The 18,938-nt window shown below is 46.2% G+C and overlaps 1 long non-coding RNA gene across 2 annotated transcripts; it reads left to right on the forward strand.

The window, feature by feature from the left end:
• The first annotated feature begins 275 nt into the window (after nt 1–275).
• Nucleotides 276–9,484, forward strand: LOC119086868. 2 transcript variants are annotated; one of them, XR_005090250.1, is made up of 4 exons: nt 276–1,381; nt 1,763–1,840; nt 7,049–7,365; nt 9,178–9,484. It is a non-coding gene; the product is annotated as an uncharacterized LOC119086868 (long non-coding RNA). The 2 variants fall into 2 exon arrangements; XR_005090251.1 differs by having other exon boundaries at nt 279–1,381; nt 1,796–1,840.
• The last annotated feature ends 9,454 nt before the right edge of the window (nt 9,485–18,938 follow it).

The following is an 18,938-nucleotide window of genomic DNA, read 5'->3' on the forward strand; positions in this document are numbered from 1 at the left end:
GGGCACCAGATATCATTACAGATGGTTGTGAGCCACCATGTGGTTGCTGGGAATTGATCTCAGGACCTCTGGAAGAGCAGTCAATGCTCTTAACCTCTGAGCCATCTCTCCAGCCCCTGTCTTGATCTTCTTAACTGCTCTGAGGTCAAGAGCGATGTGGACCAGTTTAATGGGGAGGAGATTGAGGGGTGTGTTGTGAGCGGTCTCTACCTACTCTGTGAGGCTTGCATCATCCACCACACTCCGTTTAGACGACACCTCCCCCCTTGGGTACTTGTCACACTTGCTCATTAAGATGACACCAACTTTTCCAGTGGGTTCTTCTTTCTTCTCAGGTGACTGAGGTTGGACAAGCGAAGGAGTCGTTGCTGTAGGCTGGTCTAAGGATCACACAAACACAGCATGGTTTGTGTATGGCTAGAAGAAAGGAGAGAGATACAGACTTCGGTCTGCAGTGCTTCTGGAGGGATTGCTTCTCCTGAAGACTTCGGTAGCTTTCTCCATGGACCAGCAAGCCCTTCTTTTGTAGATTTTTTACTATTTAAGATCCAGAAAGCTGCTTGTTTTCTTCCCATACAGATGTTCTATGAGTTCTATGTCATAGACATTGTTCAGGCAAACAAAATATGCTCGAAGGAATTTTAGAGCTTAAGGTTCAATACGGGCTGTTCTTGCAGAAGACGCTTGTGTCCAGGGTCACAGCCCTGTGGATGCAGCTGCTCCAGGGGCTGTCATCCTTTCCTGGGTGGTAGAAGAACCATCATAGTGACACTTTGACTCACCATCTCTCCACCATCCAGAAGTCAGGACAGAGGCACAGCCCAGGCTCTGTTCTCTGCTGACTCCCACTCTGTGTCTGAGTGGTCCCCCAGACCGGGGGAGTCCAAAGTCCTGAAAAGTAAAGACTTCTACCCACCAGTCATCTCAGAACAACTCCACAGAGATGCAAATATGACACTGGCGTCTTGGTGCCGTGTGAGAACCGGAACCCGTGACTTAGAGAAGACTGTTCTGGGTCTGGAGCAGTTTCCTCATTTTAAATCAAGCATGAGTTCAACAAATCGTGTTAGGACACTGTGCCCTGAGACTTTAATTAGAGGCTTTCATGTTAATCTCCTTCCTCAGGCGTTTTGTGATACAGCCTCGCCCTGCCGAATCAATCTTACTTTCCACTCGGGCACAGCTTGCTTTCCCTGGGCATCTCTCCGGGTGGGTGGGAAGCACAGGACTTACAGGCAGCTGAGCCTCGCTTACCTGCCACGTCGCCTTTCTTCCTTATTCTGCCTGTTTCTATAACATCTGAAGAGCTGTTCTGCCGTCAGTGTTTGGTCTCTGGATGAGCTTGTGAGATCATCCTCTTTAAGCAGCCAGGAAAACAATGGTAAGGAGGGTTTTAAGCCTCTTGGTGCCACAGGAAACAAAGGGGGGGGAGCATTTGGGAAAAACAGGAATCTAGGACAGTCTCTGCTTGGCATTGGAACCGAAGCGGAGGTCAAAGGCTGCCAGAAATCTGGAACCATTTTGCTGGCTGCAAGTTTTGAGTGACAGTATGAACAAGCATGTTTCCTTTTTCGTGAGACCAGTTCCTAACACCCTGGAAACTGTCCTTGGCTCTGTCACTGGAGCTCCATGGCCTCCACGCTGCCCTCCCCTGCCCTTCAGGTTGGCTTGTCCTTCCCTCTCGACTGTAATGACCCTCATTCCATCCCTCCCTTTTGTTTGCCTCTGTGTCCTCGATCTTCTCCCTCATTTTGGTTCCCAGAATTCACTGTCATCCTTTGCCTTTTTCTCGGAGGCGTCTGAATGTTGCCAACATCGAAATGGTCTTCTGAAGGATTTGGTAAGTGACCTTCCCCATTCGGAGCTGGGCTGGACACACACGGGACAGGCCATAACGCAACCTCAGCAGCCGTTGGGTGTGCCATCCTTATGTTGACACTCACATGCGTGGATGCTCGGGACTTGGCACCAACTAATAAGGACTCCTTGCCCTTCTGTTTCTCTCCGTTTTCCGTGATCTCTTTTCTTTCATCTGCAAAATGGAAAGAAGGTGGTCTGCTTCACAAACTAGATAATTTACCTCGACATGCTTTCATGACTCTGAAATCCCACCTAGGCATTCTTAGTGCTATTTCTGCTACTCGGCATCATGCCCAGCATGCCATGTCTGGGGCTTGGCAGTTTTTGTTTGTTTGTTTGTTTGTTTTGGTTAGGAGAATGAATGAATGACACAAGCAAGCATTATGTTTGCATGCATTAGAAACAGACTGGAAAGATGGATGCACAATCCTGACAACCAGAGACAATAAGACCTCACTTCCCAGCATGCCCTTTTTTCGGCCATGGTAATTTTAAAATAAGATTTATTCATTTTTTATTTCTTTTGTGTGAGTGTTTGCTGGCACATACGTGTGTGTACCACATGAGTGCAATGCCCGAGGAGGCCAGAAGAGGGCATGGTGCTAGGAATTGAGCCTGGGTCCTCTGCAGGAGCAGCAAGTGCTCTTAGGCGCTGAGCCATCTCTCCAGCCCTAGGTACGGCAATTATCTGGACCATAGCTGATCATCACTGTCCCTGGAACAGCCAGGGAGAAAATGCCCCTCAGTGTCTTCCTAAGCTCCATTTGCTGACATCCTCTGACCACGCTATCCTATCTACATGTATGTGGCCTGCTGACATTTCTAAAGCAAGTCTGACCGACTTGCTTGGGCTGCACACAAGCGTGGGCCTGTTTGCAAAAGCCTTCCTCCTGGACACTGTGTAAACGTACACAAGACGACTCACATGGAAATCCAACATGGAAGGAGGGCCCTCTCTACTGAGGGCCCTGTGTCCGGCTCCTTGAAACCCGGCAGCTCGGGTCGGCAAATATGTATTTCATGTACGTTTTTGAAATGGCAGAGAGGACAACTTGTTTTGAAAGGAAGGAAAGGAAACAGAGTCTTTCTCCGGCGGGTCCACGGCTGACAAGCTGCAGCTGAAGGGTTGGCTTGGGCTCTGTTTGCATTTCCAGTGGGTATGCTGTGAGTTGGCACACATCCTCGATGTGCGAATGGCGTGGGAGCTGAGAAAGTTGCATTACTGCTTCTCTCTTTAAAATTAACAGTGGAATCCTTCTGAGAGCGGTGTAGGCTTCCGGAATGTGCCACACGCCCTTCTCTGACTGCATAATCAGGGAGTTCTCCACAATAAAATAGTCTTCCTGCTTGCCAAAGTTGGTGCCCCTCCCCCACCCGCTCCGCTCCTCCAAGAGGCAGCAGGCTGACAGTTGCTTTGCTGGCCTCCCTAAGTCTTCTAATTCACTCCCAACCTAGTAAATGCCCTGGTAATGGGGCTTTTTATTTATTTATTTATTTTTTCAGGGAAGCCTGAGATTGCAATTCTCTGCTCTGAAGCCAGTCGCCTTTACCTTCCTGGCTCTTCTGAGTCCACTTTGAAAGAGACTCACTCTACACTGTGTACATGAGTGCTCCCTGGGGTGCTCCCTGGTGAGGTCAACTTCTAGGGGCTGGCTGCTCCCTTTGTAGGAAGACTGTGGGGCTGTAGTCCTTCACTTGCAGAATTCCACTCAACGGTTCTCATTAAGAATGCAGACTCAGAGGCCCCCACTCAGCTTTACTGAATCAGAACTGCTTTAAAAACCAACAAACCAAAAAGGTCCCTGAGGTTGAACCCAGGGCCTTGCTCCAGCTAAACAAATGGCCTGTCACTGAGTCCACCCCTGACCCCAGAATCTGCATTTTAAGATGTTCTCAGAAGACCAGCCTGGGTCTCAGCATTTAGTATCAACCAAGCACTCAGGAGCCATGCAGTCGGTTCCTAGGGAACATCTACCGTGGTCTACTTGTGGAAATCAGAATCATAAAAAGGAGCTTTTTCGGGGTTCCTAAGGAAAAACTTCTCCCAAGCCTGTAAGAGCCAGGGCAGTAACTTGGTCTATGAATGGGGTAACGTGAGGACACGTGATGATTCTGTAGCCCTTGCAATCGCAGAGGCCGAAGTGAAGGCTAGCCCCGCTGTGGTTTTCTTGCACTGGGAAGTCAGTGCGAACAGAAGAGGAAGTAAAAACCTCATTTGGGGTTTGGATAAAAAGTGGTTGTTGGGGCAGATGGGCACGAAGGTGGACATGTGTCCTGTTGTGGCTTTTCCGATGGTGACATTAACGCTCTTTAAATTGTCTGTCAACCTGACATGCATCACGCTGTAACGGCTCTGAAACCATCCCTCGGGGACCCATTTCAAGTGTTCCTTTCATGTTCCTTAAAGTCATGCTTAAGTCTTTCTCTCCCATCATCCAGCGTACCTCCAATGCTGGGTACGTTTCCTTTAGAAAGGCTTTCCCGTTCATTTCTTCCCCTTTCTTTCCTATGCCATCCCTATAGACTAAGATACTCTAGCAACTGACTATAACAGTTACATGACTTCCTTGCTTCCAAAACTTTCCCCCAAGCATGTGCCTTAACCACAAAGACTTATTTTTTTTTACTGTGTGTAAGTATGTGCACACAAAGGCAGGTACACACAGAGGATCTGACTTGGAGCTAGAGTTACAGGGGCTCTGTGAGTCACCTGATATAGTTGCTAGGAATTGAACCTGGGTCCCATGGAGGAACAGTACATGCTCTGAACAGCTGAGCCATCTCGCCATCCCCCAATCATACCATAAAAATGCCTCTAGCTGCATAGTTTCCTAAGATCATGTTTATTAGGCTATGTCTCTCCTCCATAACACAACATACTGTCCAAATGTCTTTCTTTGGTCTTCAAAGTTCTGACCACTTGACATCCCATCATCTGAAAAAAACCTGCCATTTATCGATGCCCTACTGCTAGCCCCTTCACCCAAGATATTGGTCAATTTTTCTTCCACAATAGCCTCCCTTGTTGAGTCACATTATATTTAACTCTTTACAAGGTTTGTTGTCTTTTGTAAAGAGAACACAGGCTGAAGATTTTCTCAGTTAATTTTATTTGGAACGATGCGATTACATCTTGGGGCCACACATATTAGACTGAACTCATTGCTAATCTGGAGTACTCATTAGGATTAGCTCTTGAAAATGTAGGAAAGGATATCTAATGTGGTTGTTACTTCAGGCCCTGTGATCTCACTTCCAAAATTCTGTGAGTAGTTTTTGTAAAAATTACTAGAAAAATACAGTAAGAGGGCGCTTTGTAGAAATCAGAATATGCAAGTTTTAGGAAGAAGGAAACAAATCGTTATGACTGATAAACTTCAGCTGGGATAAAACATTTCATAACTGATTTGCGCATGGATTGAAGTAATACCTTATGTCTAAACCATAGGTGGCCATAGGGATGATGAACGTTCTCTGTGGGCAAATCGTGGCTGTAAGTATCTGACGGTGCACACAGAGTTGCAACAACTGCTCATTAAAAAAATGAAGAATGAAGACAAGCAGAGTTTGCATGTTGTGTTAGATGCAACTCTTCACAGCCTGTGCGAAAGATGGAGGGAGAAGTGAGGTTTAGATGCCCTCAAGGAACAGCTTGCTCCTGAGGTGCTGGTAGATGGCGCCTGCTCAGGTAAAGAGAGCACTCGAGCCTAATGTCTCCTGCTTGAGGCAGCTAAGTCTTTGAAGGAGTGAGGTAAAACTGTGCAGGCCTGGCCACTGAAGCCCCACTCTCATGGAACGCACTGTTCCAGAGGGTGGGGTTAGTAGGATCTTTGTCAAGTTGGAATCTCTGGTTAATATGTTTATTTGTCCCTTTCTGCTTCCTTCCCGTTCCCTTCGTAGCTGCTGAGCTCTGGAGAGCATTTTGCTCCTCAACCTCCACTTCAGCATCCGAACTCACCTTTGATAACATAGGTAGCACATTAGTAGCTGCAGTAAGATGCTGGGGCCCCGAGAGAGAGAGCTGAGTGCTTTCCTTGTAAGCACAGGACCCGAGTTCAACCCCCACAGCCCATGTGAAAAAGCAGGTGTGGGGTGCATGCTTGTGTTGTGTGATATTTGGTTGTGTTCTGAGAAAGCTTGCTTGGAGTCAGAGGGCAGAGCTAGCCACTAGCTGACCACAGAGGTTTGGAGGATTGTAGACAGAGAGGAAACAGGAAGTAGTAAGGCAGGGCTGAGAGAGGATCTCTGCCCTTTTGAATGGAGGAATGGTAGAGGTAGAAAGCACCTGGTGGCTGCTCCCTGCTTCTCTGGTCTTTCAGGATCTTACCCAAATATCTGATTCCAGATTTTTTATTGATAAAGATTAATTAGATTAACGCTTTATGCTTGTGGTTTGTGACCCTAGAGCTGGTGAGGTTGAAAGTAAGATCCCTGAACCACACTGGTCAGCCAGCCTAGCCTCCTTAGTGAGTTCCAGGTTAGTGAGAGACCCTGTCTCAAGAGGGAAAAAAAGTAGATAGAGCTTGAGGAATAGCACTCAAGGATGTTCTCCCATCTCCACCCACACACATACACATGTTCACATGCATCTCCACATACATGCATATCAACACATAACACATACGCACAAAAGAAGAGAGTGACTAGCTGCTCATCTAAATCCTTACGTCGTCACACATCTGAACTAACTACTTAAGTTTTCTTGAAAGTTGATTTCTTTGGGATAGCTGAGTTTCACCAGAAGACCAAGGTTATTTCTAATTTATGTGTTCCCTTCACTGTTCAGCCTGGGCCTCTCACTTCCCCCCCACCCCACACCCTTCTCCACACTGAGTCACTGCATCCTGCTCATAAGCCTGGCTCACACCATCTCTGTTACACTAGGTACTCTTTCCTCCGATGGCTTGCACACCCAGATCCTCCCCATTCTTCAAAGTCTTCAAAGAAGCTGCAGCGTCTTCCTGGAAGACTTGCTAATATGTGTAGTACTGTCTTTTATTCCTATATTTATTTATTTTAAGTAAAAATATTATTATTATTATTATTATTAGTGTGTGTGTGTGTGTGTGTGTGTGTGTGTGTGTGTGTGTGCGCGCGCGCGCGTGCTCATACAGGCCTGAAGTTGACCTGGGATGTCTTCTTTAGTCTCTCTTCATTTTAGCTTTCTTTTTTTTTTTTTTCTCTTCAGAACCAACAAGAGTTTAATGAAGTAAGATAAGCATCTCCAGGTCAATAATTTTTCTAGAAATCTGCCTTACAAGAAACGGAGCCCTCCCTTTCACTATGACAACATAAAGCCAAATTACGGGACAGAACTCAAATAGAGAGCAATATCATACAGAGATAGAGGCCGACATCACACTGAATGAAAGGCTTGATGTTACAGGGTTGTTACGGTGCCCGGATTGATCTTGGGAGACAGGGTTGAGCGAGGTGTTTATGGATAGATTGACTGGCCAGTGAACCCAGGGAGCTCCTGTCTGCCTCTCAACACTGAGATTACAGGTGAGTGCTGCTGCCCTCTGCCTCCATGTAGGTGCTGGTGATCTGAGCTCTGGTCTTTATGTTTGCACAGGGAGCGCATTACTGATTGAGCTCCCTCCCCTACAGCCTTGCATATCATTTTTTGTTTGTTTGTTTGTTTGTTTTTCAGAGACAGGCTTTCTCTGTGTAACAGCCCTGGCTATCCTAGATCTCACTTTGTAGGCTAGGCTGGCCTAGAACTCACAGAGATCTGCCTGGCTCTGCCTCCCAAGTGCTGGGATTAAAGGCACCACTGCCCTGTCTCTTATAAATTTATTTTAAAAAGTGAATAAAACCTTATTTCATTCTAACAAAACACCTCAGTTGAGCATAGCCATTCCCTGATTGTCTCATGTGAATCAGACACTAAACGTGTCTGGCCTAATCTTGTTACCCCACAGAACATGAAGCAGCTGAGTAAATGTAGACTTGATAACCATGTTGAAAATGTTAGGACACAATCAGAAAAACTTAATGTTTACAGCCTGGAGCAATACATTCCAAGGCTTGTTTTCTGAATTTGTCCTTAAAAATAAATAAGTAAACGAATAAACTAATAACATTTTCACCGTCAACTTCATTAGGAAAATGTTGCCTGTATTACTGTGTTACTGGGGGCTAGCATACTGCCTCATGAGAAGATGTGAGCAGTTAGGTAAATGAAGTTGGTTGCCTGTTTTTAACCCAAATTATATCACTAAAGAATACACTTATTTCTCTTTTTAAATGGTGTTGATGTCGCTACAAAGTTTATGTTTTGCAGAGCATACTCTAGAACTCATATGTTGGCCAATAGTAGGATGGACATAGGCTCTGAGAGCTTGGGTAGTCCTAGACACCCAGAGACGGACACTCCATGGCCAGTCATCCTGACTCTGCAGAAAGGTGGCAGAGGTCACCGGTGTGAGCACAGGAGGCCACTGGAAGCTGGTGGTCCGTGCCAGTGATTCATGGCAATGGCTGCTCTAGGGTGGACACCTAAATCCTGGCTGTGCATGGGCAGTACCCAGGAGTTTTAAAACACCTTGTAGCCTGGCCTCACTCCATAGACACTGAAGGAATGTTAGAACACTCTCTACGTCATTGAATCAGCCCCCAAAGTTGAGACCCTCTGCTCTGGGAGTATGAGGGTTTTTTTCCTTCTTTAGTCTAGCCTTCCCGCCCCCTGCACTTTCTTTCCCCCTGTTCCCCTCCCTTCTCTTCCTTCTCTCCATCTCTCATCTTTTTCTCTTCCTCCATCCCTCCTCTTCCCTGTCTCTTTTGTGGTAGGAGTTGAACTCAGGTCCTTCTTGTGCATGCTAGGCTAGTGTATGGCTAAGCCCCAGCCCCAGCCCCTGCATTCCCTTTACCAGAAACCAAAAGCTGGATAGAAACACAGGATTCCAGGCCCTAGCTAGTTCTTCTGTGCCCTCACCTGAACAGGGTTGAGCATCAGTGTGGGAAGCACTGAGCTGAACCTCTTGGGCAGGGGACTCTCTTCAGTTTCACACCTGTGGTCCAGGTGCCCATCCTGTGTGACTACTTTCTAATTCATGGTCACCTAAAAGCTTTGTCAACCCCGGGCTCCTCAGCCATCACCTACCCTGGAGGATGGTTTTCTGTCTGTCAGATGAGCATTCAAGGGCCTCCAATTGAAGGTTTCAAAGGCCTGTAAGTTAATATTTTAAGTGGGGACCCTAAATTGGTGACAATCTCTCTAGCCCTGAGATAGTACATTGGACATTTTAGAAATGTCATTTTATTGACACGGATGACAAAAAATATCAGAAATGACCCTTTACCTCTTCCTTTCAGGTTAGGAGAGAGAGAAGTCAAAGATGGAGGCACCAATGGGTGAGCAATCGATCAAATGCACTTGAATGAAGTAGAGATGAGTTTGCCAGGCAGGTGGAGAAAGAGAATCCCAACAGAATGGACGGAAGCTGTCCAACTCCCACTTTCAAAGGATCCTGCCAGCTCCATCAAATAGGACTTCAGCCTGCTACAGGCAGGACCACTGTACAGCACAAGTCTGTGTTCTGACAGTGCTCTTGTTCTTTAGCAAAAGGATTTGTTTGTCAGCTCTCCTTGCAATGAAAAATAAACCAACTAAACAGCCTTGTGTTTTTGTGATAAGTAGATGTTGTGGGTCTCCAGATCTACTCTTTTTCTCCACTACTAAGCTCCCTGAATTTTATTTCAGTGACCACACTCAGTGTTCTCTCTCTCTTTCCTTCCCTCCCTCCGTCTCGCCTTTCCTCCTTCCCTCCCTCTCTTCTTCTCCCTCTCTCCCCCTCTCTCTCTTCCTTCCTTCCTTCCTTTTGACAGGGTCTCTCTATTTACACCAGGTTGTGTAGCTGGAATTATCTCCAGTCCCGCCTGGCCCGTAGCTGCTCAGACCCAAATAAACACACAGAGACTTTTATAAACTGTATGGACGTGGCAGGTTTCTAACTATCTAGTTCTTATATCTTAAATGAACCCATTTCTATTAATTTATACCTCGCCATGTGGCTCGGTGGCTTACCGGTATCTTTACATGTTGCTTCTCCTGGCCATGGCTGGCAGCGTCTCCTCACTCCCTAGAATTCTCCTCTCTCTTTGTCCCACCTATACTTCCTGCCTGGCTACTGGCCAATCAGCACTTTTTATTAACCAATCAGAGCAACACATTCACAGCATACAGATATCCACAGCAAGGTTGACCTCAAACTCACAGAGATTCATCTACCTCTGCCTCCCAAGTGCTAAATTAAAGGCATGTGTAGATGTAACTAACCGTCTTATTAAATAAGAAACACAGAACCAATGTAAAAGAGAAAGCTGAGAGGTCAGAGCTCAGAGCTAAAATCTCACCCTTCCTCCTGCGGTGCTCCTAGCTTCCCCAAAGAGACCTATTTCCTGTGTGTATGTCTTTAAATAATCTTTCTGTTCTGCCTTCTCATTGGTTGTAAACCCAAACACGTGACTGCCTCGTCACTGTCTGTATGTACAGCCCTCTAGGTCTTAAAGGCATATGTCTCTAATGCTGGCTGTATCCCTGAACACACAGAGATCTATGGGATTAAAGGCGCGCACCACCACCGCCATGCTCTTTCTATGGCTCTAATAGTTCTAACCCCTGGGCAACTTTATTTATTAACATACAATCAAAATCACATTTCAGTACAATTAGAATACCACCATAGGCATGTGCCACCAAGCCCAGCTTCTCTCAGACATAAGTAGCTATAGTGAACTCCTCACTCTGCTCTTGTTTGAGGCTTGGCATTGATTCATCCTTTAGCTCCATTATTTACCTGTTCTACAGTCCCTGGTTGGCCATTGTGCTCTGAGAGCAGTGTTAGTCTCTGGGCACACCAGTGCTTGTCCACAGCTGAACTCAAAGCCTAGAGACAGTTTCTAGGAATAACCATGGATTAAAAGAAGACACTGAGGAGGCTTCATACCTGGAATCCTAGCAACTGGGAGGTAGAGGCAAGAAGATCATGAGTTCAAGGTCATCCTAAGCTACATAAAGGACTCAAGGCCAGCCTGGACTTTATGAGATCCTGTCTCACTAAATCAAGAAGGGCTGGAGAGACAGCTCAGCAGTTAAGAGCACTTCTTGTTCTTATAGAGGACCCAGGTCCCGTTCATTCACAGCACCCACATCATGGCTTACAAACATCTGTAATTCCAATTCCAGGGAATCCAACACCCTCTTCTGTCCTCTGAGGGCACAAGGCACACACATACATGCAGAAAAAACACTTACACAATTTTTTTTTTAAACAAAACAAAACAAATACAAAAAGAAAGTCTGACATATCATATCATCAACAGAGCAGGCTCATTTTTGTAGCTAAACAAGATGATTATTTTCGAGTTTGCTCTGGTACCTTGACTTTCAATTCCATCTGAAAGAGAAGGCAGATGTCGATTTGTTTATAAATCTTGTCAGTCTGAGGACAACTTATTTCTCCTTTACAGGAAGTGAAGAAATCTTCCCCAAATCTGATACCAGTGTCCTTGAGGAAGAAGGGCATGGTCCTTCTGATGCGTCTGTCACAAGCTATGACATGGTCTGACAGTCAGGCTGAATGGAACCAAGTAGCAAGAACTGACAGACCCTTTTGCCTGTGCTGGACACTGCAGCAATAATACTCCTTCTTGTCGCAAGAGCCCAAGACGCAGTCTATTTATTTTGTCTCTGAAGTCCTCAAAGGGATGGAAGGGAAAGGCGAGGTTCTTGGTTACAAATCAAAGACCCCTTCTTGGCTAACTTATGCAAAAAGCAATTCACTGTCAACATGTTGGGCAGGTTGCAGAGCTAACAGGAAGTGTGGAAATGGGCAACCAAGAAAGGCCGGGCTGGGAAGCCAGTGAGAAGACCATGGCTCAGGTGCTCCAGGTGAGCACACTGCTATTCTGCAGGGCCTGCTCTGAACAATAGCATCATCCTCCTCACTGTCACACCAGTGCCATGCCTCTGTCACCCTCATTTTGCTAGCCTGGGCTGTGTATCTACATTGCATATTCCAGAAGGTGGGTCCAAGTGTGTGTGTGTTTTGTGACTCTTCTTGGGGAGATGTGGACAAATGTCTATTTGCCTCAGATAAGGCACCAACAACAGACCAAAGGAAATGATTCCACCTCTGTGGAGTTGGGTGAGCCAATGAGTTCTAGGAAAGTAGAGGACCCCAAACATTTGCATCAGTGGAAAGTCCTAGCCCAGGATTCCCAAATGGAAAACTGCACAGGTAAAGTCTTGTCTTCAGTCAGTCTTCTACCCTCTCATGTTCTAGAACCTCCCAAGATCGCATGCAGCTGCAGCATTATTTGCATGCAACTTGGATGTGGAGGATTCGGGAAGGACTGAATGTCTAGAATCTCAGGTGAGGTCTAATGACCCTCCCCCGACATTCTCGGAGAGAACTTGATAATCCTCATCCTGTGAGTGTCATGTGTGGTAAGCAAAGCTGCTCTCATTTGAAGACGTCAATGGACATGCCATGCATGAACGATATGGACATGCCATATATGAAAGACAGCATCTACAGCAACAGTCTGGCATGTTCCACTCCAAGAGTAAGAAGTCTCCTCCCATGGCGCATATTATAAGAGGTTAGTTACTACATAAGAATAGAGTGGGGGAGGGCAGGCCAGACATGACATGTATTATCAGGAACTATGGGGGTCCAGCCCCTCGATAGTCCCCTCCCAGGGTCTGGGAAGAATCTACAATCAGCTGATAATTAATCTTTGTTGAGAAGAAATGAATCTATGTACACGAAACTCCTTAGTCCATATACTTTATTATTCTGTGTCAGTTACAAGCTTATATTCTGCTCTCATATTTAGCTCATTTCTAGCCTGATTTCTCTCTATACTTTTCTGTGATCCCCTCTAGGTTCTATCTTAATTCCTTCATCTAGTTCTGCCCCTTCTAGGTTCTCATCTATCTTGTTCCTTCCCATATCATCTCCTCTCCCATCTCCTTCTCTCTCCTCATCTCGTTCTTCCCCATTCTGGCTCTTCCTCATCTTCCATCTTGTTCCTCTTGTTCTCTCTTCTAGCCTTTCAATCTACTTCTTCCCCATCTCAGTTTGTTCCTCTCAAGTTCTTACCCATCTAGTTCTTCCATTCTCTTTTCTCTTCTCTCTCCTCCACGTGCCCTGGAAGTCCTGGTATATATACACTTACAGGCAGTATTCCCTTAGCAGTGCAAAACCAGGCTTCCAGGGTCAAATGGAGGGGTGATAAGAATCACACAGGAGGCAATAACCATTAATTATCATTTGCAACCCCAAAGGGAAGTGACCAATGGGGAAATGAGTTAACTAAAGGCTAAATTCAGGTAATACCTAAGAAGAGGGCTCTTATGTGCTCAACTATAATCTTAAACATGATTGGTAGAAAATGTTAAGAACCTATAAGTTGCTAGGTCAATGGGAGAAAATAAAACTGTCTTCTTTTTTCCTGTGACTCATATCTGTCCAAGCTATCTGCCATTTTTCTGCAGGGTGGGGGAAAGTGTGCTTTGTTGCTAGGCAACCTGTACAGCTGGATGCCTCTGGTGACAGTTGAAGGGAGATCTGGAACTAGAGGTAAAGTTTGGGAAAGAGGAAGTAAAGCTTAATTGGCACATCCGCCAGGCCTTCTCAAACAGGTAGCCTGGATGGTTAAGTCTGTTCTTAGAGAGTACAGAGGTATCTCTGATAAGGTACTTTCCTCCATTTGGGGATGGACCTGGCTGGATGCTGCCAACGATGATAAGGGAGGCTTGAACTGGGGTTCTGGCTGAGCATAGCTGTCAGCGCAGAAGGTTATCTAAATATTCCTAGAAGTGGTTAGGTAAGGAGTTAGCGGTCTATAAAGTTGGTAAGGCTGTAAGAAAGGAGGGTCCGAGCTGAATTGTGCAAAGCTATTACTTAATGTCCACCTGACCTAGGCGGTGTCTCCTTGTGGAATTTATCTTAAATCAGGAGACTTGCATGTGGACTGTTATTACTGCTAGTCCTTGAAAGTGGCCAAGGGAGATATCTGATTCCAGAGAAAGCCTTTCCTGAGGCTGTTCTCCAAATACCTGGAATGTGTGTATCCAGAGAGTGATCAGTCCACACTGTTAGCCCTTCTTAGGGAAAAGTCAATTGGGAAAACTATGAAGGCACCCATGATTTTCATAACAGAATACAGCTGTTATATAACAAGCCAAGTAACACCAAAAACTCCTTGGGATTTGGCATCCTCTGGAGGAATTCCCTGATTCCTCCAGGTAGTGACTTTGCCATAACCAGCTGAGTTCTTATGATATATTCCTGCGGCCTGCAGCAATGTATCCATCAAAGGTGGTCCCCTTTTTATTTCTGCAATCACTACAATAAAGTGATTGAATACTTTTCAATAAAGATGGTTCCTTTAAGACTGAGTTCACCCATTCTTTTCTCTTCTGTGCCCCTCGCCTGTGCTAAGAGTCTGTGGAGATTTGGTGTTGTGATGGTTTAATTGTCAACTTGACACAATCTAGAATCACCCGGGAAGAGAATCTCAGTGACAAATTGTTTAGATTAGATTGACCTGCCTGTGAGGGACTTTCTTTTTTCATTCAAGACAGGGTTTCTCTGGGTAGCCCTGACTGTCCTGAAACTCGATTTAGACCAGGCTGGCTTCAAACTCCAAGATCCACCTGCCTCTGCCTCCTGAGTGCTGGGATTAAAGGCTTGTGCCACCCCTTCTTCGTAGGGATCTTCTGGAAGACCCACCATGAGTGTTGGTGGCACTGTTTCATGGACTGGGCCCAGACTGGATGAGAAGGGAGAGGTGTGCCACACTGGCGGACATGAACTAACGTACTGCCTCTGCTCTCGACCTGGATATAATGTGGGTGGCTGGTTCAGGTTCCTGCTGCCCTGACTACCCTTCAGTGATGGACTGGAACTGGGAACTGGGAGCCAAATAAACCTTTTCTCCCTTTAGTTACCTTTGTCCTGGTGTCACAGCAACAGGAAACAGAACTGAGAGAGGTCCTTGCAGTTCGCCTGTGCGGGGAAGAAGACAGGAAGGATTTCCAGACGGGGAAGCACCACCATGGCAGATCCAGAAGCCCCATCTGAATCAGCTTAAGCAAAACTGACAATTTATTGTCAGTGTATGGGGATTTGTAAGTCACAGTTTAATAAAATATAGAAAAAGGATGAGAGAAGTGTGCTTCTTATGGAACCCTAGTGGGATAGGATGACGCAAATCCAGAAATCGCAATGCTATCAGGCTCTGCCTTTAATATTGTTATAGAACTAATATAGTATTTGAAGAGTAGTTTTTATATCCTAGGAATTATGGGTATTGCTTGGGCCCATTGCATTTTTTCCTTATAACTTTATGAAACCAGAACTAAAATTATGCCATTTTTACAGAGCAGGAAGCCTCGAGTAATAGAGGTGTACGGCCAAGTGCTGCCTAGCCTGTGTGCTGTGACCCAGAGCCTGTCCCTCAGACCGTCACCATGTCCCATTGTCCTGCCTTAGCGCACTGTTCTTAGCCCTTGGTCCCACAGATTCCAAGAGTTACGCATGCCACCATCAGTCCAGAGAGAGGCCACGTTTCTGTGTCTGAAGTTCAGTCCCTCAGAGGGAGGCCTGTGACTAGAGAGCTTGTGTTTGGTGTTGGGGCCGGCAGGTAGGATGTAAGCTCCGAGCGCCATGCCTGCCTGAGACCCTGCTTCCCAACAGCTGTGATCACGGACTAACTCTCCGGAACGGTAAGCCAGCCCCCAATTAAATGCTTTCTCTCGTCCGTTGCCTTGGTGGTGATGTCTTTTTCACAGCAGTAGAGCAGTAACTTAGACAAGATGTTAATGGACATGCCCTTCTAACTGGGGGGATGGCTGAGTGGGGGGCTCTGGATGCAGGACAACTGTTTCAGGGACAGACAGAGGCTGTGGGGCAGCCAAACAGTTGTTAACGGCACGTTTCAACTTTGCCTTCAGGGCAGCTCCTTTGTTTTCCTTACTTTGCGGAAGTGTAGAGGTGCATTTAACTTTCCAAGGCCTTGACTTACCCGTTCTGTGTTGTGAGCAGCTGATTCTGGCCTCTATTCACATATTTCCTACCACAATCTTGTCATTAATAATAGTAATAAAAAAATCAGTTCTCTTCTTTTGTGCTGTGCTTGGTTACTTTTTTTTTTTTTTTAAAGGCAGACTATCTTAGAATAATCATGGAAATAAGGGTGAGGTAGAAATCATTGGTCAAAAAGAAAGACTACTGTTATGTTGTCCGTCACAGTAGCCTCTAGCTACATACGGCTACTTAAATTTAATTAATTGAATTAAATACAATTAAAGTGTCATTTCTTCATCCACAACAGTTACTCAGTTCAGCACTTAAGGGCACACCAGCATTCTGTGTTATAGAATATTCCAGTCACTGTGGTGACATTTTAAGATATGTCATTCCAGATAGTCTGGAGAGATGGGCACACAATCAGCAGGGTCTTCGGGTCTGAAGGGAACCATGGGGGGAGGGCAAAGTGACCTGCGGGCTGCAGAGCCTGGAATCCCAACCCAGAACAGGACTGGAGGAGCCTGGTAATGATGGCAGAAGGGGAACCTGGGGTGGCTTAATTTAAAGGATTCTAAATAGATCCAACATTTCTTGAATACTTGAGCTGGAGAATGAAAATTCTTGGTTGCCTCAATTGTGTGTACTAAGGTTGGATACACAGCCTTGAGAATCCCTGCAATGGGCCCAGCACCCAAACGGCATTTTAGTGGCAGCATCCAGGACTGACTGCAGCGTTGATGTCCACATTGAACTCTTGACATGGGCTTATTTGGGGAATCTTTTGTGGGCGGCTCTGACAACTGGCAGTCCAATAGGTCAGTTGTATAGGAATGAACTCAGTCAGGATCCTCTTCAAAGCAAAGGAAGACGTATTTCCAGTGGAAGTCTGTGTAATGCTTTGGAAGACTCAGGAAGGGAAGTCACAGGAAGACAGCGAGTTCTGTTCCATGGCTGTAAGTGCAGAAGCTCTAGGATTTGTTGAGTTGCTCAGCACGGCATTTAAACGCTTATTTTGTTTAGGGGAAAAAAAAAATCCAGACGAGACAACCAACATAAAGATGCCTCCTATGTCTGATTTGCAAAGAAAGGGAACAATACAGCATTCTAATCTGCAAATCCACGGCCAAAGAAAACACGGACCAAATAAAGGGAATGCTGCGTTAACACTTTCCCCTCTACACTGCAGCGGTGAGCGTTTGTATTGTCTGAGAGTCCCCTTTGAGCCATCGCCCTCTGCTGGTCAGAAGCCGAGGTGCCACCGCGGGGATCACGTGGCGGCCCCACCCACGCTTGAATGTCAGAGCTTTTTTGTGGGTCCAATTGTGCCAATTTCCGGTGACAATGACTGGTGAGCACATGGCTGTGGTGGAACCGGCACAACGAGACCATTTGATGAGACGAGTACCGTCTTCTGTCTGTATAAGTGTGTTTCGTGATTGGAAAAGCAAACGGAGCGATGGACACCCCGCCCCCGCCCCAGTATTTCATTGTCTTTTTCTTGCTGGTGTGTTGTGCATCACTACTCGGTAGCGTGTTAAAAACAGACGCGGATTTCAAGGCGTTCGAAAGCCACAGCTGCCGTTCAGAGTGCAGTGTGAAATAAAAAATGATTCTCGCTACAGAAAGGTCTGGTCTTGCTGTGCAATGAAAAAGCCGAAGGCTAGCGACAGAGAAAGCCTTCTTCCTGCCCAACCGGGGACTTATTACAGGGATGGCAAAGCCTCCTGCAGCAAACATCCCAGCGCTACTGCAGGAGACTCGGCGAGATGGCGGCGGGCTCCTCCCACCTCTGCGGCAGCCGAGATCAGTAACGCAAGGCTCTGCGGCAAACACGCGCCTCCTTTCTTCCCATCCAGAGCCTGCGGCTGGAACATTGATCCGTGGCGCCATCTAGTGTCCTCCAGGATCCGGTGCAGCTTTGAGCCGGAAAGTCTGGAAACAGCTTGAAAGCCGCTTGGGGTGATGAGTTCTCAGCAGCCGACCTCATTTAAAAGGACAAAGGAAAAAAAAAAAAGTAGTGTGTCTATTTGCCTGTGAAGCTCAGCGTGAAGGCGAGAACTCCTAATGCCAATCATCACACGACTTGCTACGTTTTATTCCCCACGCCTTCGTCAGGGTTACTATTGCTGGGATGAAACACCCTGACCAAAGCAACTTGGGGAGGAAAGGGTTGATTTGGGTTACACTTCCATATCACTCACTGTTCATCATCGAAGGAAATCAGGACAAAAATTAAAGCAGGGCAGAAATCTGGAGGCAGAAGCTGATGCAAAGGCCACGGAGGAGGGGTGCTGCTCACTGGCTTGTCCGTTATGACTTGCTCAGACTGCTTCCTTACAGAACTCAGAACCACCAGCCCAGAGATGGCACCATCCACATGGGGCTGGGCCCTCAACCCACCAGTCACTAATTAAGAAAATGCCCTACAGGCTTGTCTACAACCTGGTCTTATGTTTTTCAATTGGAGTTGCATTTAAATGATTGTGTCTTAATGACTCTAGCTTGTTTCAAGCTGACATAAAACTCGCTAGTACACCCATTATTTTTTTGAATTAGTCTGTTTCCTACATGATCCAGGATAATAGGAAAACCCTATGCAAGCATATCGAGCTAACTTTGAATTTCAGGTTAAAACCCAATAATTATTTAGCATAAGCATGTTATGTATACGTTAAAGCATCTCACCAGGCATCCTGTCCTGATCGTTATCTTTGGTTTTATTAGCCAAGGTTGTCAGCCCTCCTACAAATAGACTGCAGTGGTACAGGTTTTACAAGGGCTGGTAGCCAGGCTTGGACTGCTTAAGGCGGTTTGCTGTGGGCGCCCTCTTCTGGATTCCAAGGGCACTGCACCCACCTACTCCCTCCCATACACACCTCAATAGATCCATTTAAAAAGAAAACCTAAAAGTTAAAAAAGAAAACTAGGAGCCAGGCGGTGGTGGCGCACGCCTTTAATCCCAGCACTCGGGAGGCGGAGGTAGGTGGATCTCTGTGGGTTCAAGGCAAGACTGGTCTACAGAATGAGTTCCAG

The sequence above is a fragment of the Peromyscus leucopus genome, chromosome 8a, assembly GCF_004664715.2.
Source record: "Peromyscus leucopus breed LL Stock chromosome 8a, UCI_PerLeu_2.1, whole genome shotgun sequence".
NCBI classification, from domain to species: Eukaryota; Metazoa; Chordata; class Mammalia; order Rodentia; family Cricetidae; genus Peromyscus; species Peromyscus leucopus.